The sequence below is a fragment of the Microcaecilia unicolor genome, chromosome 10 (genome assembly GCF_901765095.1).
Source record: "Microcaecilia unicolor chromosome 10, aMicUni1.1, whole genome shotgun sequence".
Lineage (NCBI taxonomy): Eukaryota > Metazoa > Chordata > Amphibia > Gymnophiona > Siphonopidae > Microcaecilia > Microcaecilia unicolor.
The window spans coordinates 42,996,612-43,020,511 of NC_044040.1; the positions used below are offsets into that span (position 1 = coordinate 42,996,612).

General features: G+C 40.8%; 1 protein-coding gene across 2 annotated transcripts in view; it reads left to right on the forward strand.

Annotated features, from left to right (window-relative positions):
• The window catches only part of TAFA5 (TAFA chemokine like family member 5), a 590,332-nt gene that overhangs the window by 324,489 nt on the left and 241,943 nt on the right, over positions 1–23,900 (forward strand). The gene's annotated exons all lie outside the window — the stretch shown is intronic.

The following is a 23,900-nucleotide window of genomic DNA, read 5'->3' on the forward strand; positions in this document are numbered from 1 at the left end:
CGATTACTGCACAGTTAACGCGAGAGACCTTACCGCTAAGTCAATGGCTGGCGGTAAGGTCTCAGACTCAAAATGGATGCGCAGCAATTTTTAATTTGCAGACCGTCTATTTTCGGCAAAAATTTAAAAAAGGCATTTTTTGCAGGTTAACTGAAAAATGGATCTGCGCGCACCCAAAACCCGCACCTACACTTGATAACAGGCCATTTTTCAGCGCACCTTAGTAAAAGGACCCCATAGTGAATTAGGCACGTAAATGATTAAAGTACTGGCATATACACGTGTATGTGTGCACATTCCTGTAAATGCTGAAAATCTGCTTATACAATATTCTGTTAATATATGCATATCTTACATAGTGCATATTTGGGTGTACACACAAGTGGAGTCTAAGTACATAAGTAATGCCACACTGGGAAAAGACCAAGGGCCCCTCGAGCCCAGCATCCTGTCCACGACAGCGGCCAATCCAGGCCAAGGGCACCTGGCAAGCTTCCCAAATGTACAGACATTCTATACATGTTATTCCTGGAATTGTGGATTTTTCCCAAGTTCATTTAGTAGTGGTTTATGGACTTGTCCTTTAGGAAACCGACTAACCTCTTTTTAAACTCTGCTAAGTTAACCGCCTTCACCACATTCTCCAGCAACGAATTCCAGAGTTTAATTAAGCATTGGGTAAAGAAAAATTTTCTCCGATTTGTTTAAATTTACTACACTGTAGTTTCATCACATGCCCCCTAGTCCTAGTATTTTTGGAAAGCGTGAACAGATGCTTCACAACCACCTGTTCCACTCCACTCATTATTTTATATACCTCTATCATGTCTCCCCTCAGCCGTCTCTTCTCCAAGCTAAAAAGCCCTAGCCTCCTTAGTCTTTCTTCATAGAGAAGTCGTCCCATCCCCGCTATCATGTTAGTCGGCTTTCACTGCATGCACTCTGGGCGGAGTGTTGTTGGGTCTCACACATGCACATAGCAAAAAAGAATATACCACAAGTTATGTGGCTTATCTTCGAGCATTTAAGCACATGCATTTACACCAGTTTTATAGCTGGCATAAGTACTCATGCTTAACCACATATTGGGATATATACCCAGTTCTGCTAGTATTATAGAAAGGAAAGTAGGTGCTCTCTAGAGGTCTAAATCTGAATTGCCCTCTACATGCTCGATAAGAGTATTGTCTCTGTATTAACTGCATGAGCAGATGCTGAGCATGACACCTACAGTTAACGCAAAGACTTTCCAGTCACTGCCTGATCATTTCTGCACTTGCTAAACGGTAACTGCAAAGGTTTGTCACAAACAACCTCTTTATTTCAATTCAGTGGACTACAGGGCTTCAAGATTTTGTGGAAGGGCACACAGAAATGTTATAATGGTGAGGCCTCTTGAAAGCTGTGCCTGAATTGCACAAGGATCACCTACCCATTTTGTTTTGGGGGGAGAGGGGAGGGGGAGGAAGTAAAATAGCACTGCAGGATCTTCAGTTTAGAGATGAAAACTTTAGAGGCATTTGATTAAAACAATACATGCTTTGTAAAAGACCTATTATACTAGTTTTCTGTTTCCTCTAGTTACAAATTCAGGTTAATTGTCTCCATGTATTATTCATTGGTTCATAATTGCAAAACTGAATCACAGTGTGATGTGAAAGCCCCACCAAGAATAATGAATCATTCCAAAAATAAATAATTATAGATATAGATAGATACGGATAAAGATGTTATATATATATATATATATATATATATAGAGATAAATAGATGTATATATAGATAGATATAGATAGATAGATACTGTATACAAGGACAGTATATTATTTTCAAAAGCTACACTATTTTGCTTTAAAATAACATTGCTCTTTATAACCATCTATATCAGTGGTTCCCAAAACTAGTCCTGGAGGCACTCCGGCCAGTCAGGTTTCAGGATGTCCACAATGAATATTCATGACAGATCTGCATGCACTGCCTCCACTGCGTGCAAATCTCTCTCTTGACTATTCATTGTGGATACCCTGAAAACCTGACTGACTGGGATGCCTCCAGGACCACGTTTGGGAACCACTGATCTAAATGTAAAAGCTATGCGGTCAGTAATCAGCATGGTTTAAATGAACAGGAGAGGTTCCTCCTGCTTAAACCATGCTGAGCAGGCAGTGCCACTGACTATCAGCTCTAACCAACCAACCATTCCAAAACCAGGAAGTAGAGGATAGTCTGGGGACAGATTTGTGGAGAAGCTTACACTTATGTGAGCACAGGCCATATCAAAAGTCACGACCATAGCCTTTTAACTGAAACTGAGCAGAAAAGGATTTTGAACCAGTTTCGGCACCATAACTAGTGGAGGAGTGGCCTAGTGGTTAGGGTGGTGGACTTTGGTCCTGAGTAACTGAGTTTGATTCCCACTTCAGGCACAGGCAGCTCCTTGTGACTCTGGGCAAGTCACTTAACCCTCCATTGCCCCATGTAAGCCGCATTCAGCCTGCCATGAGTGGGAAAGCGCGGGGTACAAATGTAACAAAAATAAATAAAATACGATGGGGGTTTTGGGTGGGTAGGGGTAGGTTGGCTATTCAAAGCATTTTATACATATTGTTTTCTTTGCACTCCTTTAAACAAAAATACAACTGGGTTCTATCTTGAATGGAGGGGGTCCTACTTCAGTAGGACCCCCGATGCAGATGAATCTAACTGTTTGATATTGTTAATTTGCACTGTTTTGTACAATGTATATTTGTTGGATTCATTAAATAAACTTCCGGTTTAAAATAAAAATAAATAAATAAATAAAATAACTGAACCCAAAACTGAAATCTGGTCGGCCTCTAAAGTCCTTTTTTTATTTTTTCACATGATATGTTTAAGAGATACCTCCTTGAATCATTAAAAGTTCCTTTGACCTTCATTCCTTCATGCTCCAAGTTCTTCTTAGCACTTGGAAGATAATATATCTTCTTCCCCCTCAACCATCTGGAGTGTCTATGGACAGTTTGGACTTAACTAATTTCCTTGAGAGATCAGATGCTGTGGTAGTTACTTCCGCAACTTTTTTGGTTCAATTAGTATTGGATTCAGATAGAGAATGGCTTATGAAATTATTTTTTAAGAACCAAGATGTGTTGTTTATGAACTGCATGATTTGTACGTTTCCTGATGTTTCTTGGGTAACTGTTGATGAGGCCTCAGGCATTGCAGACGGAGGTCTCATTTGTTCTCCGCTATCCGTGTAAATGTATTCTAACTCTGCAGGGGGCTCAATATATTTTTTATAATCCTGTACAGCTTTCAGCGTTTGTCTCTCTTATGCCCGAAATGGACTCCAAGCATGTATGCTCATCTCTGACTAAGCCTCATCCGTATCTTTAGTTTCATTATAATAATTTCCGCTATAACTATTCCTGTTATTGTTAATCTGTTCCCCATAACTGGGAACTAATATCATTGTATCTTTCCTTTCCTGATAGGAAATAGTTTTTCCTATTTTTTTTTGTGATACAGTGTGATTTGAAATGTTATGCTTTGTACAATATGAAGTATTTGAAAGTACATAAATAAAAAGTACAAAAAAAAAATCATAGACAAAAACCATGGCAGTGACATGCAGGAAGTGGGAGAGGGGGAGTAGATAATGACCTATAAAAAGAAACTAAAAGACACGCACTTTCAGGCTTATTTTCGAAAGAGAAGGGCGCCCATCTTTCAACACAAATCGGGAGATGGGCGTCCTTCTCTCAGGGTCGCCCAAATCGGCATAATTGAAAGCCAATTTTGGGCGTCCACAACCGCTTCCCATCACGGGGACGACCAAAGTTCCTGGGGGCGTGTCGGAGGCGTAGCGAAGGCGGGACTGGGGCGTGCCTAACAGACGGGCGTCCTCGAGTGATAGTGGAAAAAAGAAGGGCGTCCCTGACAAGCACTTGGCTGACTTTACTTGGTCCATTTTTTCTTATGACCAAGCCTCAAAAAGGTGCCAGAACTGACCAGATGACCACCAGAGGGAATCGGGGATGACCTCCCCTGACTGACCCCCCGAGTGGTGACTAACCCCCTCCCACCCTAAAAAAAAAACTTTAAAAACTTTTTTTGCCAGCCTCAAATATCATACTCAGGTCCATCGCAGCAGTATGCAGGTCCCTGGGTGTGTGTGTGTGTGTGTGTCAGCGGAGGCATAGCGAAGGCGTGGACGTCCTTCTTTCAAACATTTTGGATGTCCTGAACTGCCCTCCCCCCCCCCCACATGGATGGCCAAATTTCAAGGGAGTGGAGGAGTGGCCTAGTGGAGTACAGTGAAGGAGTGGCCTCTAGTGGTTAGAACACTGATCTTGCAATCCAGAGGTGGCCAGTTCAAATCCCACTGCTGCTACTTGTGATTCAAAATCCAAATAAATAAAGAGGGTGTCAGAGGCATAGCAAAGGCATGGACATCCTTCTCACAGAAACATCCACATTTTGGAGATCCTCAACTGCCCATTACAGGGACGGAAGCATAGCAAAGGCACTTAACACTTGGACATCCTTCACCTATACTCCCCCCCCCCCCCCCCAAAAAAAAAAAAAGACGGCCCTGACGAGAACTTGGACATTTTCACCTGGACTTTTTTAAGGTTGTAGACAGCTATTATGCACGCAGCTTGTCTGCGTGTATGAAGCCGTCTTTGGCATGCGCAGAGCAGCCACGCATAATGCTTGGCTGCTCTGCACTGGCTTCCCCTCCTTAGGAAGGAAATCATGTGCAAATGAGCTAACAGTGAGAAGCTCATTTGCATGCGATTTCCTTCATGCATGCCCGTTCCTTTCTGAATCGCTAAGGGATCGGTAAGGGAAAGGCTGTTTCCGTTCAGTTAGTGCATCAGCTAGTCCACTGCAGTGCCCCTTAGGGTGCCCGGTTGCTGTCCTGGCATGTTAGGGGGACCAGTGCACTACGAATGCTGGCTCCTCTCACGACCAAATGAGTTGGATTTGGTCGTTTTTGAGATGGGCGTCCTCGGTTTCCATTATGGCCAAAAATTGGGGACGACCATCTCTAAGTTCGACTATTTCAACATGTATGTCGACCATCTCTAAGGTCGACCTAAATGTTGCAATTTTGGCGTCCCCGACCATATTATCGAAACGAAAGATGGACGCCCATCTTGTTTCGATAATACGGGTTTCCCCTCCCCTTCGCGGGGACATCCTGCGAGGACGCCTTAGGAAAACTTGGGTGCCCCGTTCGATTATGCCTCTCTTTGTATTCTAGCAAGCAACTCAAAGATAGTATAGCAACATTCCTCAAAAACTGTATGTACAGATGGCTTCTGTTCCCACTGCTGTGTTGAAGCGGGCCCTCCAGATAACAAACACATTGACTACGTTGTAACTAATGATTATTCCTCTTATATTTAATTACAATAGCCTAATTACTTAATTATGTATCTACCATTTTATCTTTCACTCAATAGAAAAAGGCATTTTTTTTTTGTATTACTAAATAGCTGTATTCCTGCCATTATGCATTAGAAAAATGTGCTTGGACAGAGGAAGAGAAAACAGATACGTTTTGTGGAGTTCAGTTTTTTTCTTTTTAACTAGCCCCAAACGTTTTGAAGTATTTGTCGCGTTATTTTATTTATTTTGATCACCGTGCATGTGTAATGTCCTTCCACTATATTCCTGTGCCAGACTGTCTTATCCTAGTGATCTATATTTCCTGTGTCTTATAGCAGTGCTGCTCAACCCTCTCCTGGCGGTACACCTAGCCAGTTGGGTTTTCAGGATTACCACAGTGTATATGCATGAGATAGATTCACATATGTTGAAGGTATATAAATCTTTGGAAAATAAAATACATTGTCCCACGCAGGATCAGTACAATTGGTCTCTTTATTAGAGCTGCACAATATATCTTATTGCAATAGGAAGACAAGGAGAGGCTGCTCTCTAGTGCTTACATTTATACCCTTAAAGACATATGAGGTAATTGATTCATTTATACAGAATTCCATAGCATCAGCATAACTCACCTTTTTTAGAGGGCTGAACTTAATCTAAGCAACTATGCTAAAAGTCTAAAGTATAAGGATATAGGTTAATGGGAAACCTATTACATAGCATTTCTCAACTACCTGTAATAACAGAATAACAGTTATTACCTGTTTTTAAACAGAATATGCTTTATCTTTCGGAAGACATCTATCACAAATACTGGTCAGTTCAGACTTTCTTTTAACCTCTCTTATCAAATGGCCTTTCTTTTGTCAATATAATAGTAGTAAACATCTCTATTTTTACTCCCTGGCCGTCCCCAAGTTCAGCTAAGCCAGCATTTATCAATAGCTCACTTCAGACAATTTCTTGCATTTATTTTAAATGTATAAGTTATAACTCTTTCTTTCCCAGTCCTCATATACAATGTTCTTCATTATGTGCATATTCAGGGCCCCTTTTACCAAGCTGCGGCAAAAGGGGGGGGGGCACGGTGGCGTCGGTGCGTGTTTTACATGCACGCCGAGGCCCTCTTTTACTGCAGCTGGTAAAAGGGAAGTCTCGCCTTCCTGTAGGAAATAGCCAGTGCGACAAGTAAAGCACTTGCTGTGAAGCCATTTCAGGAGGAAGCCCTTACCGTCACCAGTGGAGGTGGTGGTAAGGGCTCCCGCGTTAAAAAGGCAGTAACAGGGCAGCGCACGGCACTGCCCGATTACCGCCGGGTACGCTCTGGCGCTACAAAAACAAATACATTTTTGTACCACCGGAAATGACTGCGCGCTAGGGGTGGGGAGTACCACTGAGCTGCTACGGTAGCCCGGCAACAATTCCTGTATAGCGAGCGGTAAACCAGCGTTGGGCTTAAGTAAAAGGAGCCCTCACTGTGGTAACTCTGAAAATCTGAGTGGTTAGGTGTGCCTCTAGTGGATGGTTGAGAAGCACAGTACAGTAAGTACTCCTTTGTAATATTTTTATGGCGTTGATTTCAAAATATTGCATATTTGGACAGTATTTTTGAGAGACATGACATATGTTTATACACATACGTGCACACACACACATAACCTTTGATTGGGTTATCAAAATGCTGATTATATTTGCTATGATATATCATTACCTTGTTTTCTTCATTAACTCGGCTTTCCAGCTTTTCAAATAAATTCTGCAACAACCGAGGGCTAAAACATTAAAAGATTAATGAAAATGAAAGTGAGAGTGAGCCTGATCTGCATTGATTCATCTGCAAAACAGTTAAAATTGAGAATGAGAGCTAGACTAGCAGATGTAGATTTATCAGTATGTAAAACTTGAAAGCAGTTCATTCTAAAAACAAGATTCTTGAGCGTAGTAGATCAAACCCCATTTGAAGCCAAACCAGATGTGTTCCTTGAGTGAAAAGTGGCATCTCTGAGGGCAGGTTTTATGACATAAGCACCAATACTTCCTTGGATTACCACAAAGTAATAAAGCAGATTATCGTATTTACATAAACGTTTCAATGAAGGATGTTGTAACCTGTTAATAATACCTATCCATGATGCCACAGTCAGTTGCTTTCGAGGACTACAGAATGTTTTGAGTCTGAAGATTGCATTACTTTTTTGCTGATTTGGGGCTCTCCACAGGGGGCCCCAAATTTGCCTGAAACTGAAGGAGGTACAGCCTACAGGTAAGCTTTTGGAAGGGGTTATTTAGCAATATTTTAGTAAGCTCCTGAGTGGACACATAGGGCTCCTTTTACAAAGCCACGGTAGTGGTTCCCACATGGCAAATGCGACAAAGCTCGTAGGAACTGAATGGTCTTTGTTGCCTTTGCCATACCAGTAATCACTACCGCAGCTTTGTAAAAGGAGCCCATAGTGAGCTATGTTTAGCTGGCTAAGGGGTTCTTTAACTAAGCTACATTAATCAGCTATCACAGGAATTAGCACAGTTTAAATGTTAAATGATCTTCTACTACAGCATCACATACCTCTTCTGATCCCCTCCCCCAATACCACATAACCTTCCCAATCCCCTGTTCCAATATCATTTTTTTCTGATCCCCCCTTCTGACTCCCAAGATCAGACTCCCACCCCTGTCTAATCCCATCTCCTTTTTGTAAACGTGCACCCCTAAGAACAACCCTGCCCTTCAGAGCCCTGTCCTCCCCTCCCCCCCCCCCCAGACCCCTGGACTGATATACTCAGGAAGGAACAATCCTCCTCTGCTCCCACCTGGGTCTGTACTGGGATCCAAAATAGTACTGATGTCTCCTAGTCTTCAGTTAGTCATCTGTGTTGCTACTGAATGGAAGAGGTGCTAAAACCCAAAAGAGCACCTTTCAGAAAATGGAAAGCAGGCTCTGATGGGTAGAAGTAAAATTGTAATAGTGCAAGCCAAGAGAGATTTTGAAAAGAAGCTTGCTGTAGATGAAAGAACTAATATTAAAATCCTTTACAGTATATCTGAAGCAAATTTCATGAATTTGTTTTTATTAAGAACCCCCTGATGAAGACTGTATTTGTCGAAACGCAGACCGTGTTGGGATTGGTGTGTCAGCAATTGGTGTGTGAAGCATAAAGTCCATAACGGAGTAAGCTGGACTGCTAGATGACCAAGAGATAAACAGAATGATCAGGGAAAATAAGGAAATGAACACCAATCAATTTCTTTGCTTTATTCTTTGCTGTGGAGCAGTGGTTCCCAAACCTGGTCCTGGAGGCACCCCAGCCAGTCAGGTTTTCAAAATATCCACAATGAATATTTATGAGAGTAATTTGCATGCACTACCTCAATTGCATGCAGATCTCTCTCATGCATATTCATTGCGGATATCCTGAAAACCAGACTGGCTGGGGTGCCTCCAGGACCAGGTTTGGGAACTGCTGCTGTGGAGGGTTTTAGGGTCAAGCTCAAAATCGAAATCTTCGATCTTAATGATTCATTGCAACTAAAACATATCACTGTAAATTCAAAAGCTGTAATAGATTAAATTTATAAACTAAAGAGCAACACATCATGACTGAATAGTATTCCTTCCCGAATTATGAATGAGCTCAAATACTGTATGAAATACTATGGTGAATGCTGCTGCCATCCAGACGGAGGTGATATTCTGTTATCCAAATAATTATCCAGATAAAGTTTGGACAGCAATTATTTGAACCCTAACTTCCTCCCAGAGTATTATTTGCATGGTGAGTTGAATATCACTAGTCTCCAGATAGTCTTCCTCTGCCCCAGTTAGTGCTGAGGGGATCTGGAAGGATATGCAGCAACGCTATCCATTTAGTGCTACTTAATATCCACCGATAACTCTGGGCTGTGCAAATATCAAAGAACACAAGAATTCCACAGTAACCACAAAAAACTGCCAAAAGATGTGAAAATAGCCAGCCACAATGTCCAGGAAGGCCAAAGTTTTATTCTGTAAACAAAAATTGCTGACACACCAAACCCAACACAGTCTGCGTTTCGACAAATACAGTCTTCATCAGGGGGTTCTTAATAAAAACAAATTCATGAAATGTAAATGTAATGCATAAATATTCATATGCCCAATAATATAAAAACGGCAAATTAGAAAATAACTAATCAGACACTGATAATTAAAAAACTAAACAGCATACTCAAAACTGAAATTTTCAACTGACACAGCATCCATTTGTAACAGAAAACTAATTGTGATCAGAGCATACTTTTCAAGCCAGCAACATACAAATGGTCACACTTACAATATCTGAACCGATAGCACTAGAAAATAAAAAAAAATAATAATCGTTGTTAAAAAATGTTATAATGTACACCCGAGTAATTATCATTTGAACCGATGCCCCAGTAGGACTGTATCCACATACCCCTGGATTATTTTATTTATTTATTTATTTATTTGTTACATTTGTACCCCGCACTTTCCCACTCATAGCAGGTTCAATGCGGCTTACATAGCAGTAGAATTACAAGTATAATGATGAGAAAAAACAGGCTAAGCTTAGCAGAGTAATGGGATGTGTGGATAGGTAATATTATAAGGGAGAGAGGGTAGAGGAGGTAGGAGGTGGTGTTAGTATTAGATTGAGATAATCAGGGATAGGGTCAGGATAAGCATAGGGAAAATAGGAGGAGGCGTGGTCTGAGTCATTGCTGTTGTCACAGGAACTGGTGATGAATAGGTGGATTCATAGGGTATTATATATATCATACTGAGATTTCCATGCAGAAATTGAAGCATATTCCATAATAATGCACATAACTAAACCCCTATGTTTACTAAGGTGCGCTATGGGCGTGTTAGCATTTTTAACGCACGTAAATTGTTTATGCACATTAAACACTAATGCAAATATATGTGCATTAGTGTTTAACATGCCTTAAAGGTGCTAATGCACCTTAGTAAACATACCCCTTAATTAGTTAACACACTAGTGCTGATAATTGGAAGTTAACTTTCAGCACTAATTGGCATTAATTTGAATTCACGTGCACTACTTGCTAAGCGTATTCTGTAACATGGTGCATATAAGTATATCTCATAGTTGAAAAGTGGGCGTGGTTATGGGCGGGTCATGGGTGTTTCTGAAATCTATGCATGTTTTTATAAAATACACTTGCTCTGGGCCTAATTTAAGCGCGAGATTTACACAAGGTTTTACTTGGCGTAATTGTCCGTGACTAAATTTAGTCGCTTGGATCAGCACTTGGCTTATTCTATAAAGTACACCTAAATTAAATCATATTTTTTAGAATACGCTTTGATTTCCATGCGGAAATGTTGGCACGATATATAGAATATAGTCTATAATGGCAACCATGATATAGATATTTGTTTTTGAATACTTGACCCTTGGTTTTTTAAGGCAGTTGTTTGTTAACTAGTTTTATGATGTTTTTTCTTTTTATTTCCTTATATTTTAAATCATACGTTTTTTATGACTCACATAATCGCCCTGGTTCTAGGCAGGAAACAAACATATATATTAGTGTAGGAGAGACAACGCATATAAAACATAACAATAAAATGTTGTCTTATTATAATAATATCTTAATACCACCCAACGTAAATTGCATTCATGCAAAAATAAAAAGATCTTCAACTTCTGAGATTCAAATACATCTCTACAGGCTCTCATGTCATCTGGTAAAGAATTCTATAAACTCAGGACACGGAGAGAGGAATTCTATTAAGGGGCATCTACATGTAGGCACCCAGAGACCTCCTAATTGAAGGCTATTCTATGAAGGAAAGTAGGCACCTACTTTCTTTTATAGAAAACTAGCATAACTGGGTATATATACATGTATGCATTTAGGCTTCAATTTGTGAAGTCCACTGCAGTGACCCTTAAGGTGCCCAGTTGGTGTCCTGGCATGTGAGAGGGGACCAGTGCACTATGAATGGTGACTCCTCACACAACCAAATGGCTTGGATTTGGACATTTTTGAGATGGCCGACCTCGGTTTCAATTATCGGCGAAAACCGAGGTCGGCCATCTCTAAGGTCGACCTAAATGTCAAAATGGTCGACCAAAATTTTGAGATTTGGGCATCCCCGACCATATTATCGAAACGAAAGATGGACGCCCATCTTGTTTCGATAATACGGGATGCCCCTTCCCTTCGCCGAGCCATCCTTAAAGATGGGCGCCCAGTTCGATTATCCCCCTCATTATTGTCTAGCCAGATTTCCTGAATTTATGCATATCTGTACACATATATGCCGGTATTCTGGCCATTTATGCACATATTTGCTGCATAAATGTTAGCACCTTCTTTGTGAATTACTCCCTATAATGTAAACACACCCTCTCCTGTATGATTTCCTTTCTCTCCTTTTTAACAGATAGTATCACATTAAGAGTTCTGCAGACACTGCCTAACAGGACGATTTGACTGAAAGGGCTGCAGAAGACAATCCATAATGAAGTTTAAAAATCATCACAATGCCTTATATTGAATATGGTACTCTATGAGTAACCAATGTAACTCAATCGTTGCTGGAGTAATAACATCAAACTTGCAGCAGAATTGTGTACTAACTGTAAGGCTTGAAGTATAGTCATAGACAACCAGTCGGAGAATCAGGATGTCCCTTTCGATTATGCACCTCTTCCTGGTCTCTTCAGCCAATCAAAGCGGGTTTAGCTGGCTGTTGTCAGCGCAACGCGCTCTGATTGGCTGAAGAGGTGCATAATCGAAAGGGACGTCCTGATTCTCCGGCAACCAGGAAAATAGAAATGTTTTGCTGTGGAGGGGTAAGTGGCGTACCTTTTTTGGGGGGCCCTTTTCCTTTCCGATTCCCTCACAGGAGCCCTAACGAGAGGTGCAGACCTCCCGTTAGGGTTCCTACGGTAAGGGAATCGGAAACACGGTAGTGCATCTCATTATAATGGGCTACAACGGTAGTGCAGCTCATTATAATAGCTTTTGAATAATTTGCATTCCGTTTTCGTTGCCTGCTACCGTGGGAGGGAAAATGCCCTTAGTGCATGCCCCCGATAAACTACTTGCGTTTTAAACTGGCTGGAACCAGTTTAAAACGCAAGTTGTGGGCTCGTTAGGTTTAGTGCATCTGGCTTCAAATCTGTTGTTCTCTCCCTTTCAAATTTAAAACACCTCCAAACAGTTGAACCATGAATGATAATGTTGATTTTTAGTTGTTGTTTTTTTTTTTTAAATATTTATTCTTGGTTATTTTACTGTGTTTTTAGGTTGATGATTGTATTAAGCTGTTTGCTTTATGTTTACATTGTGATTTTCTTGTCTTATGTTTTGTAATGATTATATTTTCATATTGTTGTGTGTCTTGGGAGTATGCTTTCTGAAATATAAATGTCAAATTGAAGTCTAATAGTGAGGTTTTCTATGTGTGTTCAATGAAACTTGGTGGGAGCCATCTACTGGAGAGGAACATTTCTCCAAAGACATCAAGAGGTCCATGAGGACCCTCTTGCGCCAAATGAGGGGTATAAGGCACTAATAGTTGCATGCAGACCCCAAGGGAGAAAAGCAAAGCAGCAGAGACAGTGATATAAAAGCCTCAAAGGGACTGGGAAAGGGCCAAACAGCACCAATAGTGGCAGGAAGACAAGCAGAGGGGTAAAATGGCAGCATAATTGGCAGGAAGACTTCATGCCACCAGAAGAAAAGTAAAGAGACATTAGCATTGGTATGAAAATACCAAATCTTCCGTACAGAGGACAGAGAAGAACCAGGGGGTTTAGGTAAGAGTCTTAGTTTTGTGGGGACATGAGTTTCCTCAGAATGGCTCAGTAGACATGTTTGTCAGGAAAATTTAACAAGCAAAAACCTTCTTCCTGTCATACTGTCTGAAAATTTCCAGGAAAGGACTTGCCTGAAAAGGAGGATTGTATAGCATCCTAAAGTTTTTCTTTTCTTTTCTCCTATCATAAATAAGATGGATTTGGAAAACTCCACCGCTTATTCCTGGGATAAGCATCATAAAATCTGTTTTACTCTTTGGGATCTTGCGACTATTGGAAACAGGACACTGGACTTGATGGACCTTCAGTCTGTCTCAGTATGGCAATGCTTTATTCTTATGTTCTTCTTATAGCCAGAGAGCTCTCACTTCAATAGATAGGCTGGGTAGAGTTATATGTATATGTGAGGAAGGAGGAGAGAGGTGGGAAGAAGGTAGCATGATAAAAATAGTGCTGAGCTCTAGGAATCAAATGGAATCTCAAGTTGCTTTATTTCCATAAGGGTTAGGTGCTCATTCAGCTATAAGCCTAAAACAGCACAGAATAACCGCCAGGCAAAGATAATTAAAAAATGACGTTCATAAGGCAGCACTCAAAGTTTGATGATAAATAATAATACTAGCAATACTTTGCATTTTTATTGTGCAGTGTCTTTTATTTAGACAGGGTCTCATTTTATTTTTTAATGTAATTTGCAGCAATACCTATGCAGGCACCTCGGTGGTACATGGCCTGACAGCACATTTCTGAAGCCAGCACCACGTTAAAACTTCCGAAGAGCAAAGGAACAATACTATTTACTTAGCATTCATTTTTATTCTGCACATAAATTAAAGTGTCTAACTAAAGTTCTCATAGAACATGAGTAGAAAAAGAGATTTGACCTTGCATCATACAAGTTGATTGCTGCTTTGGATCACATTTAAATGCTTTACCATCTGACCACCTCTTCTCCTTTGAAGCATTAAAGGTTGTTTGACTTAAAGCTCCTAATAAGTCATCAGTGCATCATCTGTGACTGTGAAATTAATACAGTAAGGAGAAGCACCAATTTAGAACCATGAATGAGGATAGTTGATTCTCTTCTAGTCATTATATAGCTTAACCTCAACAGGAGTAAGCCATCAAAGTGTCATCCAGTTGGTAATAAGAAACTGATTGTTAGGAGAAGAAGGGCAAGGAAAGGTTCCGAACTTATTGGTCAAATATCTTAATTCATTATTAGTTAAGGGTTATATTTACTATGTTGGGTAACGCAGATGGTCAATGAATGATGGTCAATGTAAAGTTACAGCATCATGAAATTTGCAGGTGTAGTACAGAAAATTAAATAGGCAGTGTGGGATTCAAATTTATGCTAAGCAGCTCATTAATATTTATGTAGTTATTGCAGTTTGTATTAGTGAAGGGAATTTGCTTTAACCTTCCAGACCACCTCAGGAGGAATAGGTAAGCTTTTGAGTTGCTTCAACAGGTTAATACACCTGGTTAGATTACTAACACTTATGACTACCAAGAAGGACCTCCACAGGTCAAACAAGGGCCCTGCAGGCCAGTTCTTTCCTGCGGGCATGGAAAGAGTGAAACATAGGAGTTCTACTGAACTCAACAGATAGCCCGGTGATATCCAGCTTCAACCTGATTAGCTTTGTAGTTTAACAGGCCCTTTTACTAAAGTACGGTTACTTTTGCACTTACCACATTGATTTTTTTTTGCTGTTTTGGATTAAAACCAACATGAAATAACTTGTGAAGGGTCGTTGGTATTTTTCATGTCATTTCAAATGAATGCACATCCCTAATATTCAATAGCACTAACTATGGAGTCCTTTTACTGAAGCTCAGTGCATACTAATGGAATTAGCGCATGTTGAATGCTAAGAATCCTATTAGTATAAAATGGACTTCTTAGCGTTTAGCGCACACTAATTCTATTCGCGCATGCCAAGCTTTAGTAAAAGGACACCTATATGAGCTGAGATGCTGAATATACAGGGTTTTTTTTTAAAACACCATGGCCAGTGTTTAAAAAAAAACTGGCTGAATAATATTGAAAGGTTTTAACAATTGACCATTGACATACTTTAATGACTTGAATTTTAACAAACTTTTCTAAATAGGCCCCTAAATGCATTATAATTTTTAAACAAGCAATAGTTGTTTATTAAAAAAAAGGTCCCTATGGTTTTTCTCTTTGACGCAATAACACCTTTCTTCTACACTTGGGAACATTAGATGTTGAGGTTAGTAGGATTCTCTGAGACTTTTTAATAATATCTGTCCTACTTTTTATTATAAGAAATTACAAAACAGAGTGTCTAGAAAGTACCTTGTCAAGGCAATTTTTAATGAAATGATTATTTTTTATTTCTTTTCAACTGCACGTGGCTTCCCTGCTCCCTTCCAGAAGTTTCTGTAGGGAGCAGTGAAAGACTGCAGTTGGGGCCAGAGCTAGTTTTGAAACGTTAGTGGGTAATTTCCCTACGGGACCCAGAAGCAAGAGTTTGGATATGTAGATTGCAGATTAGGTTCAAACTGATTAAAGAAGAGATGAAAACTCTAGAGGAACAGGCAATTAATGAAACAAAGTGAAATAAATTGAAACTGGTAATGTAAGTTAATACATTCAGGTGACATGAAGTCTTTATTCCCTGTAGAGAAATATAAGTTGCATAGTTGGGTAAGATGAAAACAAGATAGAAATGTCAGCAGAGAAAGCCAATGGAGAGTCATTTGACCCTGAGAGTCAAACAATAAGGAATATATTAGAAGTAAGCACTTCAACATTGGATATATGAGTTCTGATGTATTCTTTACTGTTTGTACCTCGGCATCAGAAGATTCATCTTTGGCTTTCTCCACTCATGGTATTGCCTTTTTAGTGCGTTCCTTTCTTCTCCTTCTTGGTTAAAAATAAATCAAAGGTCCCTTTTTTTTATTTCTTATTAAGGCTGATATGTATATCTTGATGTGATTTTTTTTAAAATTGTTCTTCCTTCATAATGTGCAGGTTTTTAAGGGATCTTTTTAATAAGCTGTGACAAAAGTGGCTTTAGGGGGCAATTGCACAGGTTTTCCTGCATGCTAAGGCCATTTTTGCTGCAGCCGTAAAATGGCCAATTTTTCCCATTTTGTTTTAATAGCCGTACACTAATGTTGCCATTAGCGCATTGCAAAAAATGATTACCATGTGAGCACTTACTGCCACCACCAGTAAGGGCTCAGACGGTAATCCTGCGGTAACCAGTTAGTGTGCGGTAATGTAGCTGTGCTGATTATTGCAGGAACACCCTCCTAATAAACCCCTCCAAAAGGAAAAAAAACAGAAAATATTTTTAGCGCATGGATTAAAGCACATTAAATTGTCACTTACTACAGGACACCTGACTGCATCCCATGCTATGCAATTTTAAGTTGCGTTAGGTGCATGTTATAACCTAATGTAGCCTAGTTAAAGGGCCCCTAGGTTTTAGCATGTTATACCCTTATGGAAACTGGAGACTTATCCCCCCCCCCCCCCCCATCCGATATTCAGTGCTATTTAGCCAGCCAGAATGAATGCTGATGGGTTAAATAGTTCTTAACTGGCTATCCGCTGATATTCAGCTGAATATCCCCGGTAAGCGGCTAGCAGATAACCGATTATATTGGGCGATATAACTAGCTATCTACCGATTTTTTTTTTTTAAAGCCAGTTTAGCAGCCATATTTGGCCGTGTGACAACATGGGATATCTTTGTCCAGTTTAAAGATAACCGGCTAAGTCTGAATATCGACTTAGCCGGTTATTTTTAAACCAGTCAAAAATAAACCAGATATTCAATGCCAGTCCCCGGAAATGGCCTGGCATTGAGTATCTGGGCTCAGTGCCAATCACTGGTCTAGCTCCTGTGGTCTGAATATCAGCCCCATTGTTCTTTTCCAGGGCAGTATCTCGAAATGGGTTACTTTTGCACATACCATGATAGTAATGAACCTCACTCCTAAGCCAGGGCATGTGGAGTATGATCTCAGGCTCTCAAATTTACTGCTAATGCTTGCCGCAGTGCTTGCATTGGCCCAAAGAGAGCTTCCTTCCGGAGTTCATAAGATGTTAAATGTATAGGCAATTTATCCAGATGTGCTTGTAAGTTCTTTTCCTTAGTGAGACATGGGCACATGGTTCATGTACCTGTCCTGTCTTTCCTTCCATGCCAGTTTGGTAATCAACATCTCAGAAAGAAGCGATAAGATCTGAGCTGTCATCATTGGTAACTTAGGGGGTCCTTTTACTAAGGTGTGCCAGAACATGGCCTGTGCTGGTGTAGATTCATGTACTGGATGCAAGCAAGTCCATTTTTCAGCGCACCTACTACTACTACTACTTCTTATCATTTCTAAAGCGCTACTAGACATACGCAGTGCTGTACACTTGAACATGAAGAGACAGTCCCTGCTCGACAGAACTTACAATCTAATTAGGACAGACAAACAGGACAAATAAGAGATAAGGGAATATTAAAGTGAGGATGATAAAATAACATTAGGCGTACCTTTGCTGGCAGGGAGGCCGAGCCCCACAAGTCAAATAAATGGACTGCTGCTGCTCCCCACTGCTTGTTTCTGGCTCTGAGCAGCTTGCTGGTGCAAAAAAGGTCTTTTTTTAAGCCGAAAATGGACGTGCGGCAAAATACAAATTGTCATGCGTCCATTTTGGGCCTGAGACCTTACCGCCACCCACTGACCTAGTGGTAAAGTCTCACGCGTTAACTGGGTGGTAATCGTCAGCACACTTACAATGCTGGTTATACGTGCCTACGCGGCTTAGTAAAAGACCCCCTTAATACTGTCTCTTTACACTCAATAGCCATTAATGGAGTAATTTTATAACTGAGCACATACATAGAGAATGACACGGGGACAAAGTTTGTCCCCGTCCCCGCCCCATCCCCATGGATTCTGTCTCCATCTCCATTCCATCCCCGCAGGCCCTGTCTCCGTCCCTGCCCTGTCTCCATCCCCGCCCCCGCAGGTTCTGTCCCCGTGGGCTCTGTCCTGATCTACAGAAGCCTTGAACACTAATAGAAAGATTTAAATATAAAATCATAAAAGTATAAAAAGGAACAATATGCTGTCCAACTGTTGTATATAAATTACAAATAGAAAACAATAATAACAATGAGCAGCTATAATAACCCTCCTTCCCACCACTACCCTCTACCCTTCCAACTAGAAAATGACATGAGGACAAAGTTTGCCCCCATCCCTGTGGGCTCTGTCTCCGTCCCCATCCCTGCGGTTACTGCGGTTCCCCGTCCTGGTGTCATTCTCTACACATACATCAATAGTGTGTGCTTCCATTTTGAAACTGACTCAAAGTAATTTCTAGGCTTCCCTTTACACCAGCTCTCTATACACACATTTTCTGGGTTCATTTGTTAGATGTAGACACATACTTTCTTTATATATATCATTCATTACATATCATTCCATATTTGTAACAGAAAGGGAGCTAGAAAAAGTCATAAGAGAAATAAGGATAAAAGAAATAATTACCGAGGCACAATCCCAGGAAACATTTGTCAGACAACAAAATTAGATGCTATAGATAGCCAAACAGCACAATATTATCAAATTACAGAGTAGATATTATCAGTGGTTCTGAGGCTAAGGGAACATTCCCCACTGGCCTGGAACTCAAAAAGTAATTAAATGAGCTGGTTCACGGAATACATATTCAACAGAATTAAATTTCATCACACGTTTAAAAGGATTGTTTGACCAAAAAAAAAAGCTCCCAGTTTGGGCCACCTGAGATCTTAAAACCAAGAATTGCTGCCTCCTGTTTTTGCATAGTCCAGGCTTCATCTGGGAGTGTCCTAACTTTCTAATTTATGTAAATAGCCTCATGATTTAAAAAAAACAAAACATAAGACTCAATTTCTATCAGGTTCCAATACAAAATTAACCATCAGGGTTGATGGCATAACTCTTTCATCTTCCTTTTTCTAATGACTGGGTCAAGTTCAATTATTCTAAATAAACCTCAGAACTTGAAGGCACAGGTTGCACTTCCTCTTTTTTCACAAAAGTTAGCAAATAATAAGCACTTAAGATTGGTGGGCATGACTACTCAGGAATGGTTAAGATCTCAAGAAGATATTGCTTGAGTCAGCTGAGGAACAATAAATGGTACGTTTGAAAAATTTTATGAAGCACAAAGTTTCACGCCACACCAAATTTTCCTTGTTCTCAGTTCTTCTCACTATCTTTTATAATAGCCATCAGTTGCTCCAAAAACGTTTTAGTCCAATCAAATTGATTGTGTCTTTTTTTTTCTACCGAAGAAACCTTCTGTTCTAAATTTTGGTGATTTTCTACCGAACTCACTATGACTTGACAGACATTTTCTGAGAGAAAGTATCCAACTTAGGGGCCCTTTTACTAAGCCAGGTAGGTGCCTACGTGTGTCCTACGCATGGCAATTCTGAACTACCGCCCGGCTACCATGAGGCCCAGACAGTAATTTCATTTTTTATGTGCGTCCACTAAGTGCACTGGAAAATATATTTTATTTTCCAGTGCACGGTGCTAACCTGGTGGTAATCAGTATTGTATGTGTGTAGACCACTACTGTCTGGTTAACGCGCGAGACCTCACCGCTAGGTCAATGGGTGGCGGTAAGGTCTCAGGCCCAAAATGGACTTGCACCAATTTTTATTTTGCCACATATAAATTTTCATCAAAAAAAGGCCTTTTTTGCAAGTGCGCTGAAAAATGGACCTGTGTTCGTCCAATACACGCAGCTACACCAGCGCAGGCCACTTTTTGGCGCACCTTAGTAAATGGACCCCTCAGCTACTGTATGGTATATCAGAATATTTCCACAGTTATGCAATTTTACCAGCTCTGTTTGGATCTCATTCAATCCTGGGTTCAGTCATCAGAAGCCCTGAGAAGCTTTCCCCATCATGAGGCAGGCCAGCAGTAGAATGGACAACAACCACAACAGTGACTTGCTTTGGGTCAGGCAGGGCCGCCGAGAGGGGGGGCGTGGGGGGGCAAAATTCCCCGGGCGCAGACCTCCAAGGGTGGTCCGGCGCCGGGGCCAAGGCGCCAGCACTGCAGTTCCCGGTCTCACCTGCCTGCCTCCTCGGCTCCGGGCCCCCTGCATTCGAAGCGGCAATCACAGATCGCCTCCCTTTGGGCCTTCGCAGAAACCGGAAGTTACATCAGACGAGGACGGGACACAGGGAGGGAAGGCCAGAAGAGAGGCAATCTGCGACTGCCGCTTTGAATGCAGGGGGCCCGGAGCCATGGAGGCAGGCAGGTGAGACTGGGGACTGCAGTGACGGGGGGAGCAGCAGGGGGAACAATGGGGGGCGGCAGTGGCGGAGGGGGGGGGGGCAGAGGCGGGGCGGCCTTGCCCCGGGCCCGGCCTAGTCTCTCGGTGGCTCTGGGGTCAGGAAGTCCAATCCACTGGCGGACTTTGACCATCCAGACTCAAGCTATTGGCCTCAAGCAGGGGAGTTCACTCTCCTTCCTCTGAACTCTCCTGCATCTTGGCCATAGCACTGGATGAAATCACACTGGTGCTCACAAAATTCCATCAGGCCACAGATCAGGGAACAAAAAAGAGGAAACCAAAGCTAATCCAAATAATCAGGTCTTTATTGCCTCAAAAATGATGTGAGACAATTGACGAAAGGCTCAACATGGCCGTATCTCAGCAGACATGCCTTCAACAGGAGCCTTATCTAACATAAAGATAAATAAAAACACATTAATAAATACAGTACAGCAATGAAATGCAAAATGAAGCAATAAAAGTATAAATAAATAATTAAAACTCAACATAAATAGTAACTACTGTTAAAAATTATCAAAAAGATAAAATTAAAACCAAGGGGCCCTTTTACTATGGTGCACTGAAAAGTGGTCTGCGGTAGTATAGAATGCCCTCCCAGGGGGAGGTGGTGGAGATGAAAACGGTAACTGAATTCAAACATGCGTGGGATAAACATAAAGGAATCCTGTTCAGAAGGAAGGGATTCTCAGAAGCTTAGCCGAGATTGGGTGACAGAGCCAGTGGGTGGAGGCCGGGCAGACTTATACGGCATGTGCCCTGACAATGGCAGATATAAATCAAGGTAAGGTATACACAAAAAGTAGCACATATAAGTTTATCTTGTTGGGCAGACTGGATGGACCGTGCAGGTCTTTTTCTGCCATCATCTACTATGTTACTATGTTTTGGGCACGCGCAGAATTATTTTTTAAGACACCTACAAAAAATGGCTTTTAAAATTTTTGCAGAAAATGGACCAGCTCCCCGCCCCCCCCCCCCCCCCAAAAAAAAAAAAAAAAAAAATTTCAGGGCTGGCTATGCCTGGAGAGAGAGCCCCTTGTTAAAAATTTACTAGCACACCACTGCATATAGTCTACTGTACACATGCAGAACTGTACCAATGTATTGGACTTGCCATTGTATTAGCTCCTAGTTCTACAAATAAACCCAAGTTCTAAATATGTAAATTTGGTACTCTTTCAATCCAGGCTGGCTCTTTTTATATTTCATTAGATTTTTTTTTTTGTATGTTTTTTAATCTCCTTTTATTAAGCTGCAGTAAGCATTGGCACGTGTTTACGGCTGCTTAATAGGGCTTACCACGGGTCGTGCTGAGGCATCCTTTTGTAAAAGCCCAATGTGCATGCACAAACTATGCACTAAAAATAATTTTTATTTTTTCACAGATGGGGCGTGTCTGGGAGCAGAGTGGGTGTTTTTGTGCTAATCAACACAGCTACATTGCCACATGCTGACTGGTATAGTGTGGGATTACAAAGTACATAAGCATTGCCATACTGGGACAAACCAAAGGTCCATCAAGCCCAGCATCCTGTTTCCAACAGTGGCTAATCCAGGTCACAAATACCTGGCAAGATCCCAAAAAAGTACAAAACATTCTATACTGCTTATCCCAGAAATAGTGGATTTTCCCCAAGTCCAAAATAAGTGTTGCTAAGTGCTCATGTGCTAATCTTTTTCAGTGGTCTTTCTTCTATGTTTGTGCAGCGCTGCGTACGCCTTGTAGCGCTATAGAAATGCTAAATAGTAGTAGTGGTCACGTCCTAATGGCAAGAGTAGCATTTGCAAGAAGAAAAACAGCACCAAGGGCCCTCAAAGTTGGCCTAAACACTGATCCTTTATTCTTTGACCCGACATGGGCCGTGTTTCAACATACAGCGCCTGCATCAGGGGTCGTGTCAGTATGTGAGTGTTAATCACCGGGAACAAAAAAAAAAGGGTTTCAAGCCAATGGAAAGACCAAAACTATCCTGCCTCATAGCACTTCTGAATGGCGTTCTCTAAAAGAAAATGGTGCCAGTGAAAATAGCCTTAGTGTGGAGGAAAGATTCGCACAAGGGCATGCTAAGGCCACTTTTTTTTTTTAATTTATAGAAGTCTTTTTTGAACGTTGGTGATACAGAACAGAAAAAAAAAGGTATTCAGCTCAACTTAACATATAGTAGACACAAGTGTCCAAAATTTATCACCGAGTACCTTCTTGAACAAATGTTTAGATCATGTATCCGTGTTAATTTGATTACTAGTGTCACTTCAAAACATTTTTAATTTTATTATTGAGTTACTGGAGCTTGGTAAAAGAGCCCCTTTGTATTTTGTACCCATTATTATTTATTACATTTGTACCCTGCGCTTTCCCACACAATGCAGGCTCAATGCGGCTTACATAGTAATTTGAAATACAAAGTCATATAATAGAACTTGATAGTCTATGATAAGTTGATCTTGATAATGTATGATTAGTATAAGAGAGGGTAGACAGGATAGGATAGTATAAATTTGGGAGAAATGGGGTAAGGAGGGATAAAATAAAGGGGAGATGGAGAAGAGAAGGATGGGATGAGTAGAGGGGGAATGGGGAGATGGGGTCGTTATCTAATTCAGAACAGAATTGGGAGTGGAGGTTGGTAAGATTAGGTTGGGACATTAGAATAGGCTTGCTTTTCAGTCTGCTCTGTTTACCACATGTAACATATGATTGTGCATACTAATAGGAAGGTTGTGCTTGGTTGTAGTCGTTAATGATCTGCCTTCCTTTTGGGACCATGACTCCCTTCAGCAAACAGAGCTAATACCAGTGAAATGAATACTTTATCTCACTGTATATCTCAGCTTAAGAAACCTTTGCATTAATATTTCAATGAAGAATTATCTTAAATCTCACCCTTCTTCTTGTTTTCTAGGGAAATAAGAGGTTTGCACTATTATGCAGCATGTAGTCCTTCTTGCTTTCGTATTTATTGCCATGACATTACGTGTGATACTGAAAGTCAGTAAATCAAAAGCTCTTATGTTTTCACGACTAGTTTATGGCAATGCTGCAGATCAAAGCCAGTGACAATATGGCAGGAAGAGAGATCTCCTCCATTGGGATACATTTTTTTTATTACTTTGAGAACTTGTTATGAACAATCGCATGCATAAACAATGTAAATGTGATACAATCCTTGTTATTTTCACCTTTCTTTGTTGGAAAAACAGGATACTCTGTCTTTTGAAGATTTAGCAGCTGGTTCAGGGTAAATCTTTGGAGCAAATTTGCGACAAAAAAAAAGCAGAAATGTCTGCAAATCATTTTCCATTTGAAAAATAGCACCTTTCAAAATATTTATTTCCCTTCAATTACAGGAATGCAAAATCTCAACAAACGAAT